Source organism: Neodiprion virginianus, chromosome 5, assembly GCF_021901495.1.
Source record: "Neodiprion virginianus isolate iyNeoVirg1 chromosome 5, iyNeoVirg1.1, whole genome shotgun sequence".
NCBI lineage: Eukaryota > Metazoa > Arthropoda > Insecta > Hymenoptera > Diprionidae > Neodiprion > Neodiprion virginianus.
Genome location: NC_060881.1, coordinates 32,568,499 through 32,596,366, shown reverse-complemented (window position 1 = coordinate 32,596,366; position 27,868 = coordinate 32,568,499). Strand labels below are relative to the sequence as shown.

General features: G+C 39.7%; 1 protein-coding gene across 3 annotated transcripts in view; it reads left to right on the top strand.

The window, feature by feature from the left end:
• LOC124305111 (forkhead box protein P1) overlaps positions 1 to 27,868 on the top strand; it is a 212,223-nt gene that overhangs the window by 19,076 nt on the left and 165,279 nt on the right. For 2 of the 3 annotated variants that reach the window (XM_046764173.1, XM_046764174.1), the window contains exon 1: positions 11,361 to 13,394. The exons of the other annotated variant lie outside the window; for it this stretch is intronic. The gene's annotated coding sequence lies outside the window, so the exon portion shown is untranslated. Of the gene's footprint in view, positions 1 to 11,360; positions 13,395 to 27,868 lie in introns of those variants that run through there. 3 annotated transcript variants of the gene reach the window in all.

Below are 27,868 nucleotides of genomic sequence, written 5' to 3'. Positions count from 1 at the left end.
TTTTCTAAAATCTGACAAAAATTCAGAAAAATCTTGTATAATATTACAAAATTTTTGACACCCATCAAAAGATGGAAGTTTCATAACATCAAACGATAAATAAGAAAATTGAGAAAAAAAACAAATTAAAATTATTATTATTAAATTGAATTTTTGACATGAGAATGAACATGACAACTCATTATAATATGGGCTGGAAATTTTCTATTTAGAGAGATATTATAAATTGATTTTAATGTCAAAAATGCAATCCAACGATGGTAATTTTTTATTTTTTTTTTCATGAATTTTCTTATTCATCTTTTGAAGTTACGAAATCTCCATCTTCTGACAGGTGTCAAAAATTTTTTTACATTTCACAAGATTTTTTCTGATTTTTGTCAGATTTTAGAAAGTGGTGGTTTTTGTTACAAGTTTTTAAATCAAACTTCAGATACGCTGGGTCGAAAAATTTTGAAAAAAATTACTATCGCGTTTTTCGTCATGTACTTTCATGGAAAAAATGATAAAACAAATCTCAGACAACGACGTAGAATATCTATCGAGATGTCATGGAATGCCCCATATACGCTGTATAAAATATATATACTACACGGGGTAGTGCTCGTCTTATCACGGTGGGTAATAATTAATGCGTCGTGGACAAACTTTGGACCAAAGTTTCTTTTACTTAACGCAAACACAAATTGCTTGTTTAATAGATTATTTATCCTCCTCTCTCTCGCTCTCTTTGTTTTCCCGCATCAATTCCAGTGTCTCGCTAGATTTCTGCATAATAATCACCTCCGTCAGCTTGATTCGTTGTTTCTGAACGCAAAAAGTTTACGATTTTCAATAAAATGCCGAGAGAAAATTTTCCGATCAAGTACAAAAACTTGGAAAAAGTGAATAGAACGAATCGCTGTAAAGTGAAATGAAATTTTCCAATTTTTTTTTTACTTTTTTTTTTTTCCAACGACCGCGTTACACTTTCCGTTCGATTCCAGCCTCTTGCACGACGCGTCGCGTATAGAAATCCCCGGGTGAAATAAATCGACGGGAAGTGCAAGAGTCCCGGTTTCTTCGGGGGGTACAATGAACCTCACAGGAAACAAATGGCCGGCAAGTTTTCGCGATACTAATTACCAAAACTTAAGAAAGTGGGAGGAATTGTCGCCGAGAGGGTTTCGAGTGAATCGAATAAACATCACCCTCCCCGCTCACCCTCCGAACCACCCCTCGTCTCATTTTCGCTCTCTCGGATACCGGCTGGTAACCCTTACCGGTTACCACCCCCACCCCCCCCCCCCCCCCCCCACGCTGCTCGCCTCGCCCCATTTTCTTCCTGATTTATGTTAATGTTTTTGTCTCGCTGTGAAATACACCAAAAACCGATCCGAACCTCCTCATCCCCCCCCCCCCCCCCCCACCATCTCCCGTTTCACCCCTACGATTTGGATTAACTCAACGACTTCTTAACCCTCCTTAAGGTCGTACAGTGATCCTACCATTACCGACCGAGCAAGCTCACCATTTGTCTCTCTACATTAAATAAACAAACGAACGAGAAGGGTTCAAATTTCTACAATACATCGCTATTTTATACCGGAATACACAAAAAAAGAAAAAAAAGAAAAAAAAAAATACTCACATTCCAAAAAATTGACGGAAAACTTTATAGTTTTTTGAGACCTGTTTACGCAGGTTATCTCTCGTTCGGTTGAAATTCAATTACATTTTTTTTATTCAAATCTATCTTGAAGAGATAAACCGAAAGACAAAATTTACCGTTCGTCTATTTATTTTCAATTATTTGGTATAATTAATTATTTGATACAGATAGATAAAAAAAAAAATTGTTTTTTTTTCCACCCATTTTAAATTCAAGTAATAACCGTCTTTTTCGGTAGACGGTGTAACTTTTCCACACGGAATACATCGGTGTGCGTTTATTGTTGCTATTATCACTGGCATTGGACACAAGTTGCGCGATTGGATCGGAGTCGAGACAAGTTTTTAACAATGCGTTGATTGAATTTCCAATACGTTGTGTAATACCGCAATACGAATGGATTTCACGACGTATAGAATTGTACGTAACTATAATAAACCGTACGATACACGCTTACGTGTGTGTAACAATATTAATTGAATTGTGAGAAAGAATTGGCGCATTGAAAAGTAAATAAAAATAAAAAGACAAAAAAAAAGAAAGAGGTTCGCGTTATTAGGTTTTTTTTCTTCTTCATACACACGCAAACAAAATCATCGTAACGCATACCTATGTGTATATATGTATATGTTATTATATATACACACATATAATAATCGAGAAACGAAGTGGCTTACTCGACCGGTATAATGGAAATAAAAACGAATTCGATTTAATAACCATCGTAGGTCTGCGAGCACCGAGCTTCACGCAGCATTAAGGATTGAATAAGCGCATTGTCCTTACTTTATCGATAGATTTCCGTTGCCAATTGCAGTTGCGGCGACTCTGCTACCACTGTTCGATTTATACACTATGGGATTCAAATTTTCGGCAAATCCTCCATCGCATCCTTCGTGTCTGCAGGCGAAGTTTCAGACGTTCCTTATTATTTTATACTCATTATTATGCAGAAAAATCGAATTTTTGTGTAAGACATTCCATTGTTGCTCAGACGACAATGAAATGGCTCGCGAAAAGAATAAAACGCGCATTCCTTTTTTTATTATCGTTCTCAAACTCCGAGCGTTATCTCAACCGCTAAATGTATCCTATAATATATACTTTACGTGTTCGAATTGTTATTACATTCGCGAGCGACGGTAATTACATGTTTGCAAGGATCTTGCTTTTGTTTTTTCGTTTTTTTTTTTTTTTTTTTCTTTACACTCTAACACGGTTATACGAGTTACGTCAATCGCTGTTATATTCGACTGTATAACGTGTCGAATATCAGGAATATCGTACGCAAGTTCAACCTTCCAGACACGTCTGAATTCGCGTGTAAATAACATGCCTATTTTGCGTCAAAAAATTCTCGTACAAATTTCAACACCTAGCAGTGTAAACGAATTTAAATTCGACGTGTCGGAATGTTCGAAAATGTGAGAAGAGAACATGTTAATTATTTGGCAGTAACGCCTGAACGAGTCGGTTGTTTATTAAAGAAATATGTCGAGCCACACGAAATTTTGAACATTCAATGTAACGTTCATTTTGAACACTAAATTTGGAGAAATCGTTACATCCGGCAATTTAATGGAAATTCAAAGTGAACATGTTGAAATATTGAAAAAAAGAAACATTGTTTGCTTTTATAAGATGAAATTTCCGAGTAACGTATAAATCTTACGAATATGTCGATGAACATGTCCAAATATTGTACCCTTGAATACATGTCGGACATGTTCGTGATTCTCTTTTGAAGCGGAAATAACTCTTTTCGTCGAGGTATCTGAACGATCGCAACACTTGTGTATCTAGATTTTTAAACGTTTGTAGAAAATAATTCGAACATGTTCAAAATGTCTGCATACAAATAACCATGCGAGTGCAAAATTTTAAAAATTGAGCGAAGCATTTATTTTGAGCGCTAAAATTGGAGGATTCGTTGCATCCAACGATTTTATGAGAATTCAAAGTAGACATGTCAAAACGCTTTGCAAAAAAGGAACAACATTTGCTTGTATGAGGTAGAATTTCCGAGTAACGTATAAATCTTATGATAACGTCAACGAACATGTCCATTCTTTATTGAAAGGAAAACAACTCCATTCTTCGAGGAATTTGAACAATCTCGACATTCGTATATCTGGCATTTTTGAACGTTCGTAAAAAATAATCAGAACATTTTCAACATGTCCACATAAAAATATCCTTGACCGTATAAGAAATTTAAGGTGAAACCTATTTATGTATCTCCACGTATTCTGTATTATAAATACACAAACCCCTGCAATGAACAACGTTTAAAATCGATGTTTAAAAGCTGTTGAAGCAACTTGGAGAAAAAAAAACAAGACCTATCAAATATACGCGATTAGGGTCTTATTGTTAATAATGTCGAGTAAAGGGGGAGATTAAAAAAAGAAAAAAAGAACACCTTCCTCTGGTACTTGTACGAAAAAAGAAAAGAAGCAAAACAAAACAAAATACACACCCCAAAAATAAAACTAAATAAATATAAAACACTCGAGGTATAAAACTTGCGGGTTCGGGAAAAGAAAAGAAAAGGGAAAAACAATCATATAATAATATAATAATTATAAACTCGAAGCAGAAGCTTGAAAATACTTTCAACGACGTATTGAACACACTCGATTGTGGTTATAAAGTGTGTGCGTGTGCGTGCGCGTGCGTGCAGTGCTACCAACACCGAGATTCTGTTTAATATAAATTGCGCAACGGTGTTTGCTTCGCGAACGAAGTATACCCACCACCTACTTTCAGCAGGCGAACATTGAATCGTGGTTAATCGGGTATAACAAGGGCAGTCGTTGTTTATTGTTTTCCAAACGTGTAAACGGCGCCCGGGCTAAGTTTGTATATTAAATTGCACGGATCCGGAGCGCGTGCAGCGGCAAACGGCTCTCCGTTCCATTCCCAAAGTCCGAGAGGGAAAATTCAAACCGGGCGTTTAAGGGGGGAGAACCAAGGAATGGGCGGCTCGCCGGCTAAGGGATCGCGACACCCGAGTTTCGCCAATTTTCACTTCCGGATTACCTTATCTGCCAAGAGTCACTCGCGAGTCACCGGCCGATTCCGTTATGCCCAAATCCAACCCAACCGAGGCGAAGTTTTCCGATAAGATTAAAGTGTTTCGCCTTTTCTCTATCGGTGTTGTTTTTTTTTTTTTTCCCTTTCATTCCTTTTCAAAACGCAACATATCCGCCGACAAAAGCAAACGTTCAAAGTCAACCAGAGAGGAAAACAATTATTGATCTAAAAAATTGTTTAACGGATCTGCTTTTTAAAATATTTCATGATCTATAAATTTGACGGTTGTTCATTGATGATGATAAAACCGTTCCATCGATTGGCGAAAAAAGAACTACACACGGAAGGTGTAATATGTTTCTGTAACGTTTCGGAATGTTTGGGATAGAGAAATAGAGACGGAGGGAAGTTTGTCTAGGTACACAGGGACCACGGATCGCGGATCGCAGATTAGAGTCTTGGAGTGGTGAAATTAATTTGTTTATTATAACGATAACTGCAATTGCTACGGCGACTTGGTTAGATGTTATAATCGAATAATTGACGACTACTACTATGTACCTGCAGTTGGACTGTAATATCAGTATACGATATACGTAACTTATGTATACATATATATATACGTACAAAGACCCATGCTACTGTAGAATTTCACCAACTTTCCTGCAGGGTCGACGGTCTTTAATCGGTTTTAACGGGCAAACATTCTATCTCAACACCATCCATGGTGCACTTGGGTTCATGTACACAATCAAGTATCGCTGGGTATACGACAGAGTGTAGGATGTGACGATAATAACACTGGGAATACTAGATCCTGAACTCATTAGCAAGAAAATGTTGTCTTTTCGATAACACCGGTCGACGAAAATTCACTTTTTGTTTGCCACATGAAAACTTTTAACTGATTATGTTGGGAACAAGGCTTTAGCATAATGGGATTGACATTAGAACACTTGAGATACGAATAGTTTTACTGTAATGGGATTTTCCCAGTTTTTTCAAAAGTAAAGCTTTCATGTGTGAAAATTAGGTTGTGTATAGTGTCACGGTACACTGGTGAATAAAATTTTGTAACAAAGAAGGTGATTACTATAATTTTTAAAGACCTATTTACCCTCATTTTAAAACCACATTTACAATTAGTTGGATTCGATCAGGTCTAGTTTTTGTGTTACAGCCAATATTATACCAGTAAAATTGAATGTTTGTCGTTTTGATTTACCTTATTTGATTAAGGGTGTTTTGTTATTTACTTTAAATACCGGCTAATTAGTTAGAATAAATGACAAAATACCCTGGAATAAAAAAAGGTAAGTCAAAACAACGAACATTCAATTGTACCGGTAGTAGCTGTAACACAAAAACTAGACCCGATCGGATCAAAATAAATATGATTTTATAATTAGAGGTAAAAACTGTTTGTTGATTACTGTAATCGTTCGATCATGAAAAGGTTGTAGTTTTTCCTTTTGCGAATGGAGTAAATAGGGGACAAATATCATACTTTCGTATTGTTTCAATAGAGACCGAGACCGTGCAAGTTAGAAAGTATCAACACATAACGCTAAAATATAAATCCAGATTTTTCGCCGCATCGCGAAACTGCAGATACGCATACATGCCGTAGATGTGTGTATAAATGTGTGAAGAGAGAGAGAGAGAGAGTGACTGAACAGCTGCACATCCATAACTACACTTGTTTGTTATCTTTCATGGTGACCATTGGTATAATACGTTGTGATATCATATCGTACCGTATCATATCGCGGTTGTTTATTTCAAGTCTGTTGTTTCACTGCTTTATTTTTAATTTCACGTTGTATATTTGATATAAATTGTGCGTTGTATAAGGAACATTGTCCACGCGTCATCGTCATTTCCATCAACCATCTAACGCATCATTATACACGGTTAGTCGCGGAGAACCGCAACCGTGATCTTGGCCAAAGATTCGGTCCTGATAAGCTGCTCGAGCATACAAGTGCAATAATAGTGCTTTTTTCATTGAACTAAAACGTGTTGCGACGTGATATTTTATTTTCAACGTTCAAACGCCGCGAGCGTTGTTTTCCCCGTTATGCAGGAGTTACGACAACGAGGATAACAATTTGTTTTTATTTTCTTTCTTTTTTTTTTTTTCGTTCTCGCCCCTACTTTTTACCACGTTAATTATAATTTTCACCCACTGAGAAGAACGCCGGTGTGTGCGTTTCGAAGCACGCATCTGGTAGGTGTTGTAAACCAAATATAATATTACAACTGGATATTTGTAATTGTGTTGCATTAGGTATACGCGTAAATATACAACATATTATGTACAATATGCAACGAGGGCGAAAGCTCATACGCAGTGAGGAAAAATACTCGCGTGAAACTTATTTTTCAATTGTTATTATTATTGTTATTCGAGATATCAGGAATATATTGATAATACAATATACGACTAAACAATTGGTATGCGTATAGCGTGCTATTGATAAACGTAGCCTATAAGTAAAAAGAACGTTGGCAGCTTTCAAGCAATATTCGTGCAAGTTCAGTTTCTCAGCCTGATTTCTTTCTTTTTTTTTTTTTTGTCGGGTTCAGGTACAAAACCGAAACTCATTTTCATCAACTTATTTTACGTACAGATTGAGCTTGCCCAAGTTGACTCGCGGTAGACAATTCAGTTTTCCAGACGGTTATTATTCCCCGCAATAATTAAGTATCGACGTGCATTTTACACCGATATTAAATGTGGTAGGGTCCAACAGCTTGCAGGTATTGTACGAGGTATCTGCTTAGCGTCGCAATATCTAATATTGCGAGGTAATCGTGTTAGAATTAACCCCCATCACGGCCTTCCGCACAACCTGACGATGCATGAAAATTCTCCAAGCTGAAAACCGCGCCTCCTGCAATTAGTGAAAAGTGAAGTCTTCTAGTGCCTGTTCGCGCAGCTTGGGATGAGAATTCGATGCGAGTTGTTTTTTTTTTTTTTTCCTTCTTTTCTCTCTTTGGATTATCAAAAAGCAACTGATTCCATCGCAGTTGAAATTACACGAGGTAATTGGACGGTAGCGAGTTTTGTTTTTCTTTTTTTTTTTTTTTTTTTTTGCGATTACATTCAATGTGCAAAGTTAAAAGAAGCAAGTACTTTGAAAACACGGACGAAATAACAAACCTACCGGAGAAAAGCAACAACAAAAACTGCAATCAAGGGTAATTTTAACCGGAGATAAGTCATCCCCTCTTTAAGTATCCCTCCTTTGGGAACCCTGGGGCCTAATCGGAGGCAGAAGGGGGGGAAAGCGGCGACGACGCACGAGGGAGCTGACCATGGCTAAACGGAGTTTTACCCCAGGGGAGGTTTTCTGGAGGGATGTTAAGAGCGTTAGCGGCCAGTTAAGAGTCGACGAAACTGCAGTCGACGAATCAAACCGGAGCTTCTTCGACTCGTGGAGAAGTGTTCAACGGCTCACTCGGAATCTGTTTACACACGATGCGAATTCACGTCTCGATGGTCTGTAACAAGCTGAACACAAGTTGGTACATTGCTACGAGTTGCGCGAATTTTTTTCTTCAAAATTTAACACTTTTTCCACCAGGAGACGGTCGAAGTTGGCATCGGATCTAGCGTCTGACTGAGCATGCGCGAACTTTATTCGATTTTCATGCAGGCTGGCCACCTCAAATTTCAGCTGTAAGACGCGGCTTACGTAGGTTATGTAAGTTCGGTAAATTTTTTATAGGTTAACCAGGCGTCGAATAGCTGTTATTGTAGTTACTCGGGAATGGTTGGCGAACCTTTACTGCTAAATTAATGACTTCTACGAGTCATCATAACAATACAATTTCAATTCGCCACTTGCTGCGGGAGATTTTGACGTCGCGTGTCTAATTTCGATTAAGTTGGCTATCCTACATTCAAGACGAAACAATTGCCGCGGTATGAGTCTGCCAGCCAATAGAGTTCAATTGTTTTGCGCATGCGCAATTGATTGCTGAGTTTCACCTCTCTCTATCGGTATGTAGGTGCCTAGTATATAGACACGAGCAGCGTATGTGGAACAAAAAGAACATATAAACACACGAGGAGGGGGGGGGGGGGGGGGGGGGGGGGAATAAAAATACAAAACAAAGAGTTAGATAATGAGGGAGTAAAGTAGACAAAAGTACCTGACCGAGTAGCAGACGCTACGCGCATAGCCAATACCTGTTCACCGCAGCAAGCGGGTGTCGTGACACGAAACAGACTGCTATGTTGCGACATATCTTTGCACAGCGTGGGGCTCACTTGGGTTTATTAACGTTAAGATAAATAAACAAATGATCTTGTGTGTATGTAGCGCTCGCTGAGGACGAGGAGAGAGAGAGAGAGAGAGAGAGAGAGAGAGAGAGAGAGAGAGAGAGAGACGGACCGATGAGATGAGACGCGTTGCAAGAGAGACGGGCGAACTTTGTTCCAACGCTCGGAAGAGAGAAGAGGGCGCAGAAGGCAAGAGGGATAGATTTGTGTGTGCACAACTACGCGTGTAGGTTCGTTCGGCACATAGAACAGCGTGTTTGAACAGCCATGCTGTTAGTCATCTGACGTTTTTGTGCTATTCAACGGTGTAACGAAAATCCTTTTCCACGGGCGCAGCTAAACTTGTCGAATGCAATGTTCGAGACTTTCGTACCTTGTACCTAAAACGCGACGATGCAAGTGACAAGAACGCGTCGAATAGCATTGATGTATTCAAATTACGCGCCAACTGCGCGGGACATATTTCCTCAGTCGATGCTCATATTATTTGTTTGTCATGCAACTGATGAAAAGTAAATTATTCTTAAAGGTGCGTATTTTTTCGTATTTCTTTTTTTCGTTCTTCGTATTAGTCTTTCATTGGATACGATATGAAATTATTAACCTGACCTGAGCCGAATTACCTTACACACGCGTACGTTAAGGAAATTGTAATAAACGTGCGATACACACCGAGGCGAATATGTTGGTTACGTAATTGCCGCACACAGTTGTACTGTCAATAATATAGCTACTTTTATTTATAATTCCTATAACGACCAGAGCCGAGTCAATCACCGGAGCGGAGAATAACAACAATTATTATTATATCGCAGGTTGTAAATAACCGAGAAGAAACACCCGCACGACAAAATCGAATACATACACATATGTGTACACTCTGCAAAGTATACGCATGGGTATGTATGTACGCAGGGACTCAACGATTCCAGAGAAAAAATAACCAAAGATTAAAAGAATTTAGTTCGATTTTCAGCTGTATTGTATACATATCGTGATATACCCTCTTCTCTCTCTCTCTTGGTATATTCAAGGTAATCTAATACCGTGTTGAATTCGCGATGCGAAAGAGTGAAAAAAAAGGCGGAAGGGACAGCAGAAAAAAAAAATCGGAAAAAATAACGAGCTGTTAAATGCTTCGCGTGCAGGATACAGCCGTCGAAAAATAGGGATTCGAAAGTTGTGACGTCACGGGACACAGACCGCGCATTGCTCGCCGTTATCTTCATTACATGCGAAAGATGATTTCTCTCTCTCTGAAGTTCTTCGTTGACGTCACCCGACCAGCGAGAGAGCCCATGACCGAATCAAACGTCGACGCATCAGAAGCCGGACGACGTTGGCACATTCGCGAGACAGGTTCGAGTCTAGCATTGTGATCGTAATTGTCTTATCTGACGTAAGCGACTCGCTCTGCGAGGAGTTGCGGAGGAGAAGGAGGAGGAGGAGTAAAAGTGGGAGGATGGGGGAGGGGTGAGGGGTTGTAAAAGCAAATAAAGATAATCGCTCGTACATTTGTCGGAAGAAACAACAGGAAAAAAGAAACACAACAACAACGAACCGATAAAAGAAACATACGTAAGAAAACAAAGTAAAATTTAACGCCTCGTCGTTCATTTCGAGAGTACAATGGTGTGTGTGTGTGTGTGTGTGTGTTGCGTTTCGAGGTTCGTTTAACACAACATTCGCGTCATGTTTTATGGTTTATGGCTATTTCCTCGCTTCCACCAGACGGTAAATATATCATCGACAGGGTGGACCATGAGCCCGGAACGCATCGTGACAGAATATTTTTTTTAAATCCTGAAGGATGTCGACGGTATCGCCGGATTATCAAATCGCGTGAGCGTGGCGGCGGGCGAGCGCGAACTTCAGGCATTCCGGCGCGAAGAACAACAATCGAATATCGCGTGGCTCACGGTTACGATTACGGCACTGCACCGGTGTTCGCGCGCGCGAGAGAAATGGATAGATAGAGAGAGACATATATCTATACTTATATAAAGAGAGACATATATCTGTACATATATAGATATAAATCGAACACCGGTGTGGGTGGTAAGGGGGGGGGGAGGGAGGACGTGACGATCCCTCCCCCCCCCCCCCCCCCTCGATATATGTATGTATGTACAATCGAACAACTATAGCGTTGCCCGGTGACAAGGGAGTTGAAGAGAGCACGAACTACGGCTTGAACGAAGAGAGGAAAACAACCGGGTGACGGTTGGCGAGCGGCGAGTAGAGTGGAACCCGTGATGCGGTTCGCGAGGGACGAGGAGAGGGGTGAGGGGGGGAGGCGGCGGGCGGGGAGGAGGGCAAAATGCGTAAACAGAGAGTCAACATGTAAACAGGCCACTCGCGAGACAAACAACGTGGGGGCCGCGGAGCTCTGCGCCGCACCAGCCGAGCCAACAGCCAGGCTAGGCGGCTCGGGCTGCCTTACCGAGTGAGTAGTGAGTCTCTCGCGGAAAGCGGCGTATAAACCTAGCCGGCTCGGCTATCCGATGATCGTTACACACGCTGTGTATAAAACAACGCGGTTCCCGAACAGGCTTAATAACCGGGATTTTCGTTCACGCGCGCGAGATCTCCGTAACAACCGCGTTCTTTGCTCCCTCCCGTCCCCTGGTCGTCATCCCTCCCCCGCCACTCCCCCCCTTCCCCCCTTCTTCGCAACTCACACGCGTCTAATCCGCCGCTTCGTCCAATCCCCAAGCCTTATCACAGACGGACGGATGCTTGACTCTACCGAAAAGCAGATAGACTCGACTGCAATACCGCTTGAACCGTATTGCTGTTACTACTGATGCTCATGCTGACGCGGTGATTCCTATACCTGCGCCGCAGATCACATATCGATCGATAGTGATCGATACTGACGCGGGAATATCGCGCGCAGATCAAGATCGATTGTGAAGTTTCGGTGTGTATTCGTTCGGTTATTATCAGTGAGAGTAGGAATTATTCTTATGCTTTGGCAGCCGGAGATATTGTGGAGTTAGTGTTGGGTGATTAATTATATGCCAAGAGTGGGTTCACTTATTGTGTTGTTGAGTTTTTGTGAAATCGGTTTTTTTTTTTTTTTTCGACAAGTTTTGAGTACGCGTTACTGGTACGTCTTACAATTTGAAATTATTACCCGTCGATACCGTGGTGTAATTTTTTGATTCTCAAACTTGTAAGGTTTTACTTGCGATACTTGGGATATTTTGAGGAAATAAAACGTGGTTCTAATTGTAAGAAACGCGAGATGTTTTTAGGCGTTTTACTTGAAATACGTAACACAGTCGAAGGAGCGAATGGTACATGAGGTGGAAAGAAGAAACGAAAGAAACAAAGAAACGTTCGTTTATTTGAAAAGAAATACGGAGTGTCGGGTTCGGGGGCAGAGGAGGAGGTGGCGGAGGAGGAGGAGAAGGAGGAGGAGGAGGAGGAGGAGGGTAGGGAAGGAAAAAAAATAATAACAATGATGCGACGCCATAAACAGAATCGAACAAACAACTGATATGCAAATAATGAGTTGTGCATTTAAAGATTGTATTGGAACTCGGTTTGCTGTTAGCTGCCGCCACCACCACGCTGGGTTTTATAATGCGTGGTTATTTAAAAGAAGAAACAGTATACAACCTTAGTTGGGTATTATTAAAAGAAACTATTGTCGACGTCTTATTAACAATGCCTTGTTATTAAACTCCCAGCCAACGCCGACGAATACGACCGAGTTCGTACGGTCCGACCGCACCGCCTGCGCGGATTCTCCTGCACTAGAGGCAGGCTGCTGTACACAACCGTCTCAAACTTCTGTGACTACGCGGCGCGCGCCAGCCCGAGTTTGTGTGTTCCACCGAATACGAACTTGTTATAGCCTGCAGTGTGTGCCTGCGTTTGTCCAGCGCCACGGCGCTGATAGCGTTCGTTGGTTTCGCTCGATCCGCCGCCGAGTCCCGCGAGTCTACCTTAACGCCTCTCCCTTCCTTAAAATGGGCAAAGACGTTGATCCGGGTTCGCCGCCGGCCCGCCACCCCGCCGCGTGTCAATTCAGTGATAATAATTCGTCGATGGTTGCAAACGAAGCTGCAGGCGTGCATCGCGCGTCGTACGCAGCACAGTGACCTACACAACCGTTCGACCGGCGTTTGTCATATGTTTACTCAAAATTGTTATTATTTTCCTCGCTGCACATTCATCACCGTCGCCTGCACGACTCTGCGACGCCACCTCGCTACTTTGACTTCGGATTACAACGTAGTGCATCGAACAATTGTTGAACACTTGTGCTTCCTGTGATACTCCCGTTTGAACTTTTCTCTCAATACACCTGGCCTCCGTCCCACGTGTTCAACTTTTATATTTGAATCTCCCGCCCTGCTTCTCGACTCTGGTGAGCCCCGCCACCGTCTCGAGCTGCTACCATTGGTAAGTCGAAATCAAACTGACTAAATATTCTTAGAATTGTGGAACAATGTTTTACCACTCGGAATAATTCACGAAATTTAAAAATTTATTCCGGTGTTCCGGACAGTGGAGTCGAAATATTATTTGTATATTCGAACCCTCCGTGCTCTGTAGTCTAGGATAATATAAATCTCTCTCCTATAAGCGGATGAGGTGTTTAAGTTTGTGACCTTGCACGATGCTGCACGCTCAACGTTCTAAATATACCTCCGGCAAATACTTTGATTTAACAATTTCATTTGACGAATCTCTCCTGCTGCATTACGTTTGCCGGTTACCTACAACTATACCGTACACCGTAATTTACTTCGAGGAATTTGTTTGTCTAGCAAATAACGAGGTCAGACTGTACTACAAATATCTATCAAACTATTTTATTCGCCGAAAACTACGATTACGACTCTTATTTCATTGAATTGAGAGTGGTGAAGGAAGGCTCTGTATATGACGGCATATGTCACGCCTGGTTCCACACAGTAGCAAACTAGCAAATTGCATCAACGATCGCTTACATCACACGCGTAATTACGCATCGAGAATTGTGAATTGTTCTCCAATGTGCACTGCGTGCAGTTATGTTCCGACAAAAGCATCCGTCATTTGCTTTGTTTACGGTGAGAGATTAAGCGCAGTTTACTTTCGTCATAAGTAACCGAAGCAGCGTTATGTACATATACACATAGTCGCGAATAAGTGGAAGTAGAATTTACACCCGTGTTTATCCCTGCAATAATTGCATCAAGTAACTTCACCGAAGAATCAAATATTTCGAAGCTGTGCGGTTTGTTGAAAACCAAAAGTAGGAGATTGTATCGAACCTGCGTCAATTGAGCGAAAGAAGCATTTGAACATTCAAATTTCCCGCGCGCGGCATTTAACCTCTTATTTCAAAAGATTTATTGATAGCAGACTTGAAAATAGAAGAATGAATCTTTTCCGGTGGAGTGAAAATACGGTATACTGGTTAGGCGCAGATCACTGATCCTCTACGGTGTGTGAGATATGCAGCTGCGGCATCACAGGCAGGATTCTAAGCTGTATAGCTGGTCCTGGAGCGTCGGGTATGTAATGATGTTTGGAAACAATGCCAGAATGCAGTTTAATTCAGTTTTCTTCGTTTTAGAACCGGCTTAACATGTTTACTTCTCTCCGGTTTAAGAGCGTCGTCGTCGTTGTAGATTCTTTGACAAAAATATTATACAAGGCGGCCATTCAACGCGAACGCCACTCTCGTTAAAACGCCGCATAATTCTCATCGCCGCGACGTGAACGCTACACGTTATTCCTTCACGCGATTTCTTTCTGTTCATCTTTCTTTCTCCTGCACGGACAGCTCTGCAAGCGATGTAGGTACCCGCGTAATCACTCACCAATCTTTTCTTTTCCTGTCTGGCTCAAACTAATCTTGTTTACCAGTATCATCGCCTCTCTTCTCATTCGCATATTTCATCTTTATACTCCTGATAGAGATACCGAGGATTTTCTTCGTCATCGTAATCCCGCTTCGGTTAGTCCACAAAAATCATAATAACATTTCGTTTACAAGTGTTGATTACAGGCAAAAAAGAAAAACTTATTGCAATAACAAGTTGAGAGTAATGATGTATATTATATGTATGTGTCATAACCATTGAATGAAAACAGAGACTAAGAGAAGTGGGAGGAGGGATATAAACAAACAGAATGGCCATTTTGGTCGAGAATTAATTTTTAAAGTACCTCACTTTACTTACTGAGGGGCCACTGGAAAGCTTGCTTTGGATGTTTCGCATTGATCGTTTGCATTCGCAATTGATCGGAGATAAATGCCGTCAACAACTGGTTTGAATTTTTATTACGGTATTTTTACAGAGTATAATAAAAAAAAGACGCCACTGCAGCTTTTCAGCGATACAATGAAAACCGTGTTTTTGATCAAGGTAGATGATGCTTGCAGGTTATAATACCGAATGTCTGCATGTTTGATTGCCGGAAAGAACTGTTCTCAAATTGGTATATAGCTTATGTACGGTTGTACTTTACCTATATCGACTCGGGTATAATATATTATACACGTGATGCCAAATTGAACGGTTAATAACGCGCAATTATGTACTCTAAAAACAGCCTGAAATGAGGATTTCCTGTTTAGAAACTATGTCGTAGAATTTGCTCAGGTCACGTCCGACTCACGACGACCTCCTCAACTTATATCGTATAGTATAATGTATAAGTAGCTGTTAGTCGGTTTGCTATATACATAATACACGCGCAAGTATCCGTGTAATCCTGGACAAGGATCCGGACAAGCTCTTCACTCATTTCGGTCAATTGAAAAATCCCTGAACCCACATCGTTTTACCCGTTAATACATGGGTTGCAGCCAATCAATGTTCCCCCATTAACGAAATCTTTAATCCATTGGTCATAGACTGTGAGGAAAGCGACATGCGAGCACCTTGGATTCCAGTCACCGAAGCAATATTCAATTTCGCCGATGGATGCTCGATAACATATTTCAGCCACTTTTCATCATCCACATTGGCCTGCTTAAGGCGTTCCATTTTGCTCACAAGGAGGTGTAAATCATGGAGTCCAAGGTGCTCACGTCCCCGATGGAATCCCATATATTATACTCCGATCCTGATATGCGCGAACGTGCGTGTACCCCTGATCCTTCTGGCTCCTGATGGCTGCTTCTTGGGATGACATTAGCTCCCTCCGCGACTCCCAGATCCGCTTATTTCCGCCTCTTGTCACTCCGATTAGTTGTACGATTCTTGGTCCCCCCAACGTGCATGATTTTTCTGCTAATCGAGTATTGTCTTTCGACGTAAGTATTCGCATCAACATCGAATCAACAGATCAATACTTGTTGCCATTTTCCTACACGAGTTTGTTTTCTGGTCTCTTCTTCTTCCAAGAAGAAATTGTGCATCATGATTCACAATCATGGTCATCGGTAATTAATCGCTGAATTTTTTCCGCGTATCGATTACCCGGAAAAGATTATCGAGGTCTTGTTTTGAACCAGCTATACTTCGGGGCTTTAGCCTCCTGAAAAGCGCAAGCAGTTGTACCAACCAAATGTATATATATATATATATATATATATATATATATATATATATATATATATATATATATATATATATATATATATATATATATATATATACCTAATGCTGAATCTTTAGCACGTGTACTTTGGCGAAGGGGTTAAGGGAGGACGTGTAACTCTTCGTTATCTCGGGGAGCCGCGGGTGGATGGAGACGGAGGTGGAGGTGGAGGAAGAACCTCGAGTCAAAAGAGGTCCGCAAACGTTTTCATGATTTTCCATGGCTAATTGTTATGCACGGTGCGAATCTTCCTCGCCCGTTTTCCTCTCTCCAGACCGTTTCTACGCTTTAGCTTGGCTTCTCGACCACCAAGCGTAGGACATTCAAGAGCTCAATGCTAGGACATACTAACTATACTTATTGCTAAGACAATTGCAACGGGTCACTCTGGTGTTGGGGCTTGGTTCAAAGAACAAAGTTACTGATTCGGTAGGGATGAAAGGCTCTTTAATGTCGCTTGCTTGACGCATGAAGCAGATGGACTAACAAGTCGAGTTACGAACTTGATTTGAGACCTTCGATAAAAGATGTTTCAACATCTATTGAAACAGATTCAAACCAAAGTGCAACGTTGACCTGAGCCCAGGAAAATGATCGTGATTGTAATAATGATTGGTTGATCACTGGCAAGAAGATGATTGGAAACTGACGAAAAAAGAACACTTTTACCAGTCTGGTCTACCGAAAAAACAGAGAATAGAAATCAATTACCACCAACAGAAACTGTTGCGATATTTTTTATCCGTGAATCAACTTGAACGAATATAAAGCAGTTCATAATGGATATCTCGCAAGACAAATTGGTTTGATTAAATGAGTAAATTTTCTGCTTTCTTATCGCCGTTGGAGGAGGTGGAGAGGGAGGCAGTCGTAAAATGTGTTTAAATTAGGGGCCAAGGTGTCGGGGTGTTGAATTTGAATTTGGATCGGTTAATATGCGAGACACAAACAACGGAATGATGCGGGTTCTGTGGGTCTCGTGCATAGAGCGCGAATGTGAAGTGAGTGCCAGACGCGTCTTTATAACACCGTCTCGATGAGTTACGAGCCTGCCTTCAGTCCTCTGGCAGAAACAGCAGCCAGTAGCAGTAGACAGAAACAGGTAATCTTGAGAAAGGGTTACGAGGGTATGTCCGGTTAGGAAATAACTTTCTTACCTACTTATGCCTTCATCTCCTATCCGCCCCGAACCAAGAAGAAGAAGAAGAAGGGAAAGGGATTCCCACCCCTTTGCAAATCTCTCGAACCATTAAATACCCCATTATTTCCAACGTCGAGTACACAAATTTATACAGATTTTCTTGATTGTTTCTTCTTTCTTGCCTTATTTGTTTATTGTTTTTTGAATCTTTCCCTCCCCTCTGCCCTTTTTTTTCCTTCCTTAAGAGTTAATAAATAAAAAGAGGTCGTAGATATAAACGGTCCTCTATAGGGATATTTGTACCCATGAGTTCTTTTTATTTATACATTTCTATGGTGAAGTCAAATTTCACACTACTTGAGGGTTTGTAATGTATCCGTTGAGATTTATTGACCTAATTACGTTATGTTATAAAAAATTACCCACGTCGTTTATTGTTGAGCAAAAAGAATGGGAATTGCAGGAACAACTGTAGCTCGTTACGTGAGCTATATGATTCCGCTATCCATTTACTACAAATGAATTGACGCTATGCAGGCTGCGCGTTGTTATTTTTATCCAATCACAATCGTCGGATCGATCGATCGATTTGTCGACGCTTTAACGCATGACTTTCTACAGTCGGTCGGCTTGTGAACGGTTTCACATTATCGACATGTATTATGCATAAATAATGCCTGTGTATAAAATATTCATGAAAAATAGCGCCCCGATTTTTACTTCATAATGAGAAAGAGTAAGGAAACAGAAGAAAAAGAAGAAGAAGAAGAAGAAGAACCCGGTCAGATGTATTAAATCCATCGATGAAAACGACCCAACCAACGAAAACTCGGAATGGACGTCATGGTAGGAAGACACTTGAAAGGTGTAGAAACAAAACAAACAAAAAAGAAAAGAAAACCGAAGAAACGAAAAAGGAATGTACTAATTATCAAATCGAAAATATTTGTTTTCAGTTCGTATGTGTGCATCAGCTTTGGAACGGGATTAAGAAGATTATCGGTGTGCCCATATTCACCCCCAATGCCCGATAACTGGGCAGAGTGTTTATACGAAAATTCGTTTCCGCGTCAGTTGGCTGGTTGGGTGGTTGGTCTAGTCGGTCTGTCGTAACGATAAAGTTATTTAAACTGGACTTAGCAGCTTTTGCACCACCTGGTATGAAACCGGGCTGCAGGCAGACATGCAAACGGACTTGACTAGTACCATGAAAGCCGCTTTATCTAACCAATGAAGGCAATGAACCACCACCTTCGAATCTCTCTCTCTCTCTCTCTCTCTCTCTCTCTCTCTCTCTGCAAAGTAAATAAAATCTCGGTCAATCATTGTGGCTGAAAAAGGCTGCACTAATTCTGCGAATGAAACAAATTTAAACAAAGAAGGATCACAAGAAATGTAGGTATTGATTGAATCCTGCACGCGATTCTGAATTATTTATAATGTCACGACTTGGATACTTACTATCGAATACGAAGCTGTTCGACATAGTTGGTAGCGTTATTTGCACTATCTGCTCGATGATTTAGATAACCCTTCAGATCGTATTCAATTATTCACATTAACAGTCAGATCCCACGTAAATCTCACACACAAAAAAAGATCGAAGTGTAAAGGTTTCTGGAGAAACATGTATTTTTATCGAGAGAACTTGTTTTCCGATGTTCATTCGAATCGGTGAGTATTTGTTCATATTTTTTCTTTGTAACGTTGCGGGTTTTTTTCTGTTAAATATCTGTGCCAAGGAATTTCTTTTTTAAACCTCAAGGGGTCCGGAAAAATTGATTAAAAGACATTGTTCAAGAAGTTTGGAATAAATTACGTCATTGGCACAGGAAAATTGGTGGATTTAAAAATGCGAAAAAAATCTCAAAGTACACAGTTAGAATAAGAATCTCCTCACAGGTTGACTAAAATTTTTTGTCTTGATTTAAGCATTTTTTGAAATCTATTGCTAAGTGAAAATAATAAAGTAAAACTTGCATATTAAATGTTTATACGACAAAATGTAACAGATAAATCGTATTGAAGTTGGTAACGTTATCGCAACGATTCTTGGTGAGAAAAAACCGTTGATTCAGTAAACCGTAATAAAGCAAAAAAACACTCGCATCTCAAAATCTTTGTTCCTCTGAAAATCATTGTAAAATTTCAAAAAATAGTCATTTCTTCCAACATCAGCCTAGCACAAATAACACAAACACAAAGTGAACCCGCCAGGACATTACGTGTAGTTAAGTTTTTCCAACATTCTATACATAATCACATGACAGATGTATGAAAATTGCGTCCCAACTCGCAGCAATTCATCGTCATTGATCCGGTCATCGCGTAATTGCGATACGCGCAAGTATTTATAACTACGAGAGTAAAACTGCAAAGACGAGAGTAGGTATCGACGTTTCAGGCGTGTGCCATCGACCCTTGAACTCTGGTATCTGTATCGCGATGCGGAACACCATGTAGTCCGAACAGTCTTAACACGTATCTACCATTTGCCTCTGTACACATTGATGAACGCAAACGCACCGGAGCAGTTGGGAATTGGCCTAGGTCAGTTCGTCAACCCTGGAATGACCTTGAACGTGATGGTGGCGGTGGTGGTACCCAGTAGCGCAAACATTCGAAACGGTTGTTGTTCGCTCGCTGTCATGTGCGAAATTAGTATTCCGCATTCGTAGATTATCATTTACGTATTTTGTTTACCTCTGCGCGAATTCGTTTTTTTTTATTTTTTCTTCTTTTCTTTTCTTTTTTTTTTTTTTCTTACTACGCCTCAGACTCTCGTAGACTGCAGTAGGAATTAATTATTTTTATTTGTTCCTCTTTCCGTAGGCCGAAGGTTAAAACAATTAGACGATCGTTAATTAATTTAACACCACGATGTATCTTACGGACGAACGAATTTTAACGCACATATTATTATTATTGTTGTTATTGTTGTTGTTGTTATTGTTATCATTATCATTTATTCTTAACGGTCATTGAATATACGCAAACGATGATCGTTTTGGCATAATATTTTATACAACACTGTCAACTATCATCTGCATCATTTAAGGATGATAAACGTAGAAACTCAAACTCGTTTTGCATAAGATTTGTATAATAAATACAAGCAAAAAAAAAAAAACACTCGCACATTATCAATGATCGCTAATTACGTAAAGACTTGCTTCATGTTTGATGTAAGCGCGTCTTGACCGTATTCAAAAAACGAAGAAAATAATTTCACTCATTTTACAGTTTCTGACGTAAGAATTTTTTCATCCTCGAATACTCTGATTGTTTTCATTATACTCGCTTTATGGTGGTAAAAATTTCACCACTTTCCTCGATCGGATAAAAATCTTCATCGTAAATGATCCGATGATATATTCAAGTTTCTTCGTCACTGAATTAATCAAATGTCAAATTGTAAATACGTGACGTATACGTAAGCATTCAAACTACCGCCAGCTGACGCTAATACTCCATTATAACTTAAACATCGGCATCACAGGCCTGATAGATCAGCTGCTGCTTACTGTCGCTGCTCTTGTATGACTGTGATGAAACAATTATTATTATTATTATTCGAAAACGATCGCAATGTTAAACGTTTTGCACTTACACCTGTGTGTTTTGTCACCAACGTATATATATATATATATGTAATGCCATGAAATGCGAAATATTACGTGGGAAACTTGAACATTTTGAAAATTCACAGCTCGTTAACAACTTCGACGCTTAGCTGAAAATTTTCAGCGTTGTTTGGGGATAGAATAAAGTATGATCCCTGAAAATTTCAAGCGATTTCGAGATGATAGAAAAAAGTTACAGCTATCCGAAAACAGCGATTTTTCAGAAATCATTTGGTTTTGCGAGGCCGTATATAAAAAGGAACATGGTAATTAATAATGATTCGCGTAGGTGGTGATAAAGTATACCTAGACGAAAAATTTGAGCCGTCGATTGGCCGTCTACTTGGAAAATTCTTGACTTGGCAGCGTTTCAAAGTTATGCGAAATTTTGCTAAAATGGTAGTTCGTGAAGAGGGTCCTAATTAAACTGGATTTTGCTTTGTTGTAAAAAAAACTATTTTTTTCCTCAAAATACAAGATCAGAGAAGGGGAACGCCGTTTGATCCGAGTCTTTAAGTCCCACAGAGCTCCCATGAAAAAATCGTGAAAATAACTAAAAAATTGAATTATTAAAAACTTCGAAAATTTCTATAGCCATCAAATTTTCTTATATTAAGCTCAAATTTGGAGAATCGTCTTTTTTTATAACCTACCTTCTTGAAAAAAATCAGCAGCCGAATCGCTGACCCAAGCCCGCAGGCTGCGGTCCAAAAGTATTGGACGTACCCATATACATATATTTTGATCCAAAACAGAGTGAGTATAACAAAAACAAATGAAATACGGTCAATATATATATATATATATATGTATATACATATATTCTTGGAACCAACTATTTTTGCAAATTACGTGACATGTTTTGAAGAAACGGTTTCTATGTTTTTGCCCCTCCGTTTTTCTTTTCTTTTTATCCGATTATCGTCCGCGTAATAATTGGCATACGATAAAACCGCACGATATTAGCGCCTTGGATCATTGTTCATTAAAATGTTAATCGCGATGTATTATGAATAAAAAATTGTTTTTTTTTTTTTTAAAAACGCGCACGCGGCGATGTAATTAGTGCAGAACTCGACAGCTGCGGACAAAGAGAGATCCAAAGAGCGAGATAGAGAGAGAGTGAAGGGGGTGGGGGTGGTTGGGGAAGGGAGAGGAGGAACCCGCAGACCTTAGAATTATAAAGGAATGTTTGTTGCTCCTACGAACGAACCAAGGCAGCAATCGTCTGCCTCCTTTTAGCTGAGAAACTCGAGAACTGGGGTATAAGGACTTTGGAATTAAAAATAAAAAGGAGTTACAGGGGATGCTTAAGGGTAACAAGTGCTGGGGGAGGCGAGGGAAACGCCAGGGAGAAACAGAGAGAGAGAGAGAGAGAGAGAGAGAATAGTGGAACACTTGTTCAGAAATTATCTCGTCGCTCCGTCGAGACGTTTCGGGGATTTAGGGGATCCTAACGCTGATGTAATTCTCCTCCAAGCTCCTCTCGAGGAATTGCGGGAATAAACACTACCTACCTCTTACCCTTGATCTCTTCACGGTGTCTCGTAATAAACTCTGCGTTGCGAATCTTGAAGAATTTATTCAAGGAACCTACGAACGATCTTCACAATTGATAAACTAATCTTGAAAAGTTATCTCTACTGCATATTTTTATTTCTTACGTATACATTATATATATATATATACATATATATGTAAGAATTGTTATATGACGCGAGCGTGTTTTACCCTTTTTTCCGTACACAAAGTATCCGTTTCTATACGGCCGTTTTCCTTTTACGCCAATTTTCTAATACAACTCGACAGTATGTGATTTCATTGGTCGGGTCTAACGGAATAGACCAATGAAATCGCTTGGTATCTCCAGTTGTGGCAGAAAAGTGACGTCAGAGAAAACCGACCAATGATGGCCGAGTGATTATGCGCATGCGCAAACAAATCTGACGTTACGCGATCCTAACCTCGATTTCTTACTTCGTGAAAAAACGCGCGACGTTCTCTTGTTGTATGAAAAATCGTGTCTACACAGAAAGGAATCACGTACAGCGAAAGGATTCTTGGAATTCGCCAAATATGCCGGAAGTAATGTTTTTTTGATTAAAATAAATCTAAGCTTTTTTTTTTTTTTTAATCGAAATCAACGACATCCGTTTGAACAGAAACAAATGTCGAATATTTTGTTCCGCCGTGTGTGATAAATTTAACAAGTTTTTTTTTTAGTTTTTCTCATCTTTTGCTTTGGTACCCACGCGCAGTGCTTTTTTTTACACCGGAACAAATTTCACAAAAATTCATACTCAACCGAGACTCTGCGATTTTCGTAATTCTCTCAATTATTTCTCACGTTCTAGCGCAACCATTTTCGCAATTGATATACTTTCCTTTTACCTCTCTCATTTCCCCTTTTCCGCTCTTCAATTTCATCTGTTTCTAGCATCAAATCAGTCCAAGCAATTGGCTGTGCACCAACAGCGCGGAAAATCCTAGACATCATTACGCGATTTCTGGTGTGCAATTAAAGGCTCGCCGAGAGGCTGATAGTTTGTCTCGGTTACCGAATTTCCTCGCCTCCGGATCCCGCAACTTCCGGTGTCCCGAATTTCACGCCGTAGTCGTCGCTTTTCCTCCTTTTCTTCCCTCCTTTGGCGTCGTCGCTTCTCTTCCTCTTCGACTTTTACATTTATACCTGCCGCGGGTTTACTTGCAGCCCTCCCATCCCCCTAAGTGGCAAAAAGAGAGGGGTAAAACTTTACGGCGACGACTTACGCGGATTATAAACTACAATTGTTTTCATTAAATGCTCCAAATTAGCGACGAGATATACCGACTTTGTTATATATATATATATATATATATATATATATATATATATATATATATATATACATGTATATATATATATGTATAGGTCTTTTTGCTTGTCTCACTTCGAAGGTTGTCTGCGGCCTTCGTCGTTGATTTGTCTTTTTTTTTTTCCCCCAACTTATTCTATCATCATTCGTCAAATTTCGCACAATTATTGCATAACATGGATGTTACTATGCAATTGTCAACGCACATTTACGTACCTCGTACGTCGCGTTGTATTGTTATTATTCTTATTATTATTATTATTTTTTTATACAAGCGATCAACAAGATCTGGAATCTCTTGAAGGCGAAAAAAAAAAAAATATATGGAAAAATTATATGTATAATTATTCACCATCGAATCGGATTCCTGTCGTGCGCATCACGTCACGTCTACACATTACAATACGTTTATCTACTAGTATTTACTTTCCTTTCAGTTTTTTTTTTTTTTTTTTTTCTCTTTTCTCTCACTTTTAGTTGATTCCGTATGCACATACATATTGAATTCGCGTCATGTTTATCATCGGCGAAACGTCGTAAACAATGAGTAACTGCTTAAAAATATCTTGACAATAACGTTATTCGGGTTTCTTTCCCTGCTTTTCTTTGCTTAAATTTTGTTTTCGTCTTCCATTTTTGTGCAAACATTACAGTTTGATTTTTTTTTTCCTTTTTTTCTCTCCTTGTTCCACTAAAATCTTATTTTGCATTCGTTTCGAAGATATGTTGGAATTTCGCGTGTTTCTGACTGCAGAATCAACGATACGGTTAAAGATTCGAAATAGATCAAATTCACAAAGTTTTTCTCACGAAATTTTGACAACGGACAACGTATGAAATCAGCAGTTTTAGTATTTGTCGGACGATTTTCAATCTTTCTAGCCGCAGAATATGTAGCGAGAGAGAAAATGAGAGAGAGAGAGATGGTTCTATTGCCTCGAGATTTTTCATTAGCGCAACGTCGACTCAGCTTTTTTGAAAGAAAAGAGTCCGAGATAAGCAGCGGCTTGGGGGTCGTTTAAAAAAAAAAAAAAAAAAAAAAGCGGGGTTGTGAGAAATCGGAACATCACGCGGATTATAATGCGGTGGATTAAATCCCGCCAAATCTGTCACATTCCAAAAGTTATTGGTGACAGTCTCTGGTTGATGGGACATTGAATTCGCGACGGTATTAAACGTGACATCAAATTTTCAGTCTTGTTTCTTTTTTTTCTTATCTCGATTATTGGAAACAATTTTTTTCCTTTTTTATTTCATTCTTTATTCTCTATATTTATACAATACAGATTACAATGAGTCATGGGAAACAGGAAAGTTGCTTATCGTTGTCGATATCAAAGACGAAACTGTAAAGGCCTGGAAATTTTTCAATTTGTATCTCGGTAAATCGAGAAAGTGGATTGAAAAAAAAAAAAAAAAAATTTGTCAGTCATAATCGGAAAATGGGATTAAGTGAAAAAAATAAAAAAAAAAATAAAAAATTGATAAACCCTGAGATGAAATCAGGAAGGTTTGGAAAAATTCAAAATCACGGTTTGAAAAGTTGTGAAACATGTGGGGGGAGGGGGGTTGTCTTTGGCAATTTTTTTTCAACTAACGTAGTCAAGAGGAAAGTTTGTTCGAAAAATTTATTCCAATCGTCAGGCCTCTGCAGAGAAAGAAATCCAAAAAAAAAAAAAAGAAAAAAAAGAATCGTAAAAATGCCAAGTTTTTAAATATCTTCATGTGAAAGTTTTGCAAGTAATCGACCCGAGTGAGTAACAATTGTCATTTAAATGCGAAAATTCTACTCATCCATGATATTTAGGATTTTTCTAGTTCCCCGAATGAAATTGGACTGACGGGTGGTTGATGATAGAGTCGTGTGTAAAGTGTCTGGAAAAATCAACTCGCATCGGAGAAGGGTGTAGGTAAATCAAGCCTCAGTATTCGGACAGGTGATTGACCATCGTCGGACGGTTGGGGATGTGGGCAGATGACATTCGACGAGACGTATCAGCGCTTGGGAAAGCACCTTTCGTCCGTACCTTTACCCACACCTATAACACCCATATCCATGGAGCGTGCTGAGGGAAAAGTCCGCGAGGGAATCTGCTGGGGGGGGGTGGATAATTTCCCTTGAGGGAAATCGTCGCGTGACCGTTATCGAGAACATAGAGAGAGAGAGAGAGAGAGAATGAAATACCATATAGTCGAGGCGTGCATCACCATGTGCTGCATTACCAGTTAATCCTGAATTTACTCTTCGATGTTCGTGGTTCTATTCGAGTTTGCTCGATCGGTTGTTATATTGTCTGAAATGTGCCGCGCGGTTGAAAAAAACTGAAAAACAAAAGAAAAAACAAGATGGAAAAAAGAAAACACGTGGAAAAAAATAGCGAACGCACAACGAGGATGAAAATTTGCATCTTGGAATGAAAAAAAAAATTTCACACTCTATACAGCGAAGTGTCAATTATTTCCTCAGGGTTTTCTGACTCCAGTTTTATCTTAGTTAAGCTTAGTGCTGTACGAGTGAATAGATTTCGGAGGGAGATTGTCATTTAATGAATAATATTTATTTCAATGTTTCGAACCGGCCAAAATGTTGTATAACTGATCCTATTAATGGGTATTATTAACACTGAACTATTAGAATTTTAGTTTGTTACATGTTAAGTTAAAGAGACAGAGTGAAAAAATAGTTTGCTAAGATAATTTTTCACTAACTGTTGAATTCAGGGTGCTAACCCAGCGCGAAATAAGATAATACAAGATATTTTAATAATAAATTATGTGCGAGGTGAGAAACTGATTATAAAGAAATTGTACATTAAGATGAATCACAAGACTTTTTGTGTTCCGAAGTAAACAATTTTAAAATTCGGGATTGATTATAATAATATTACTTAAAAAATTGGTGACAATCTTACGGACTGGATGTTGTTTGCACGACATTATGCAAGGAGGTGTCTTATTTTACGGATGTTAAATGTTTTCCTAACCCGGTCGAAACATTGAAATAAATATTATTCATCAAATGACCATCTTCGACGAAATCTTTTCACTCATTCAATCCACCATGGTCACGAAATTCGCATAAATCTTATTGTTATAAATATAGTTGGATACAAGTTGAATATGCAACGAAATTTATCGTTTCATACAACGATCGATCAACTTTTACCTGTGTTGATAGTCCTCGGATTATACATTGGCACCCTTGCTTGTTGATGGATTAAATTCTACGGTGTCTGTAACACACCGTTCGGGATTGTGTGCCTAATATTATACAACTAAATGCCCGGCTTCCGCAAAGCTCCCGGTATCGTATATCGATATGTCCAAATGGCCGTCGGTCTTATCTCGTTCATTATGAGAAATCACGATTACGGTCTACGCACCACGAATGACCAGTACGTGTATTATATACGACCAGACGTCACTTACGTGTACCATGTGGAGAGTTGAATCGTCGACAACCTAAATCCGGTCTTTTCGGTTTTAGTATAAATTCCGTCATAATATTCTGGAACACGCGCGATTCCCACGCATCCACCTACGGTCCTTTCCGAAGTGATTTCCAGGGTGGTAGTTGGAGCGAATTTGAAGAGGTGGTCCGATCCTCGGGGCTGGGGGTTGAACGAAAAATTGTGCGGTGCAAGAATGAAAAAAATATTCGCGACGCTTTTTCATCTACAATGAAAATACCTAGAAGTCTTTTTCTTCGTCCGACAA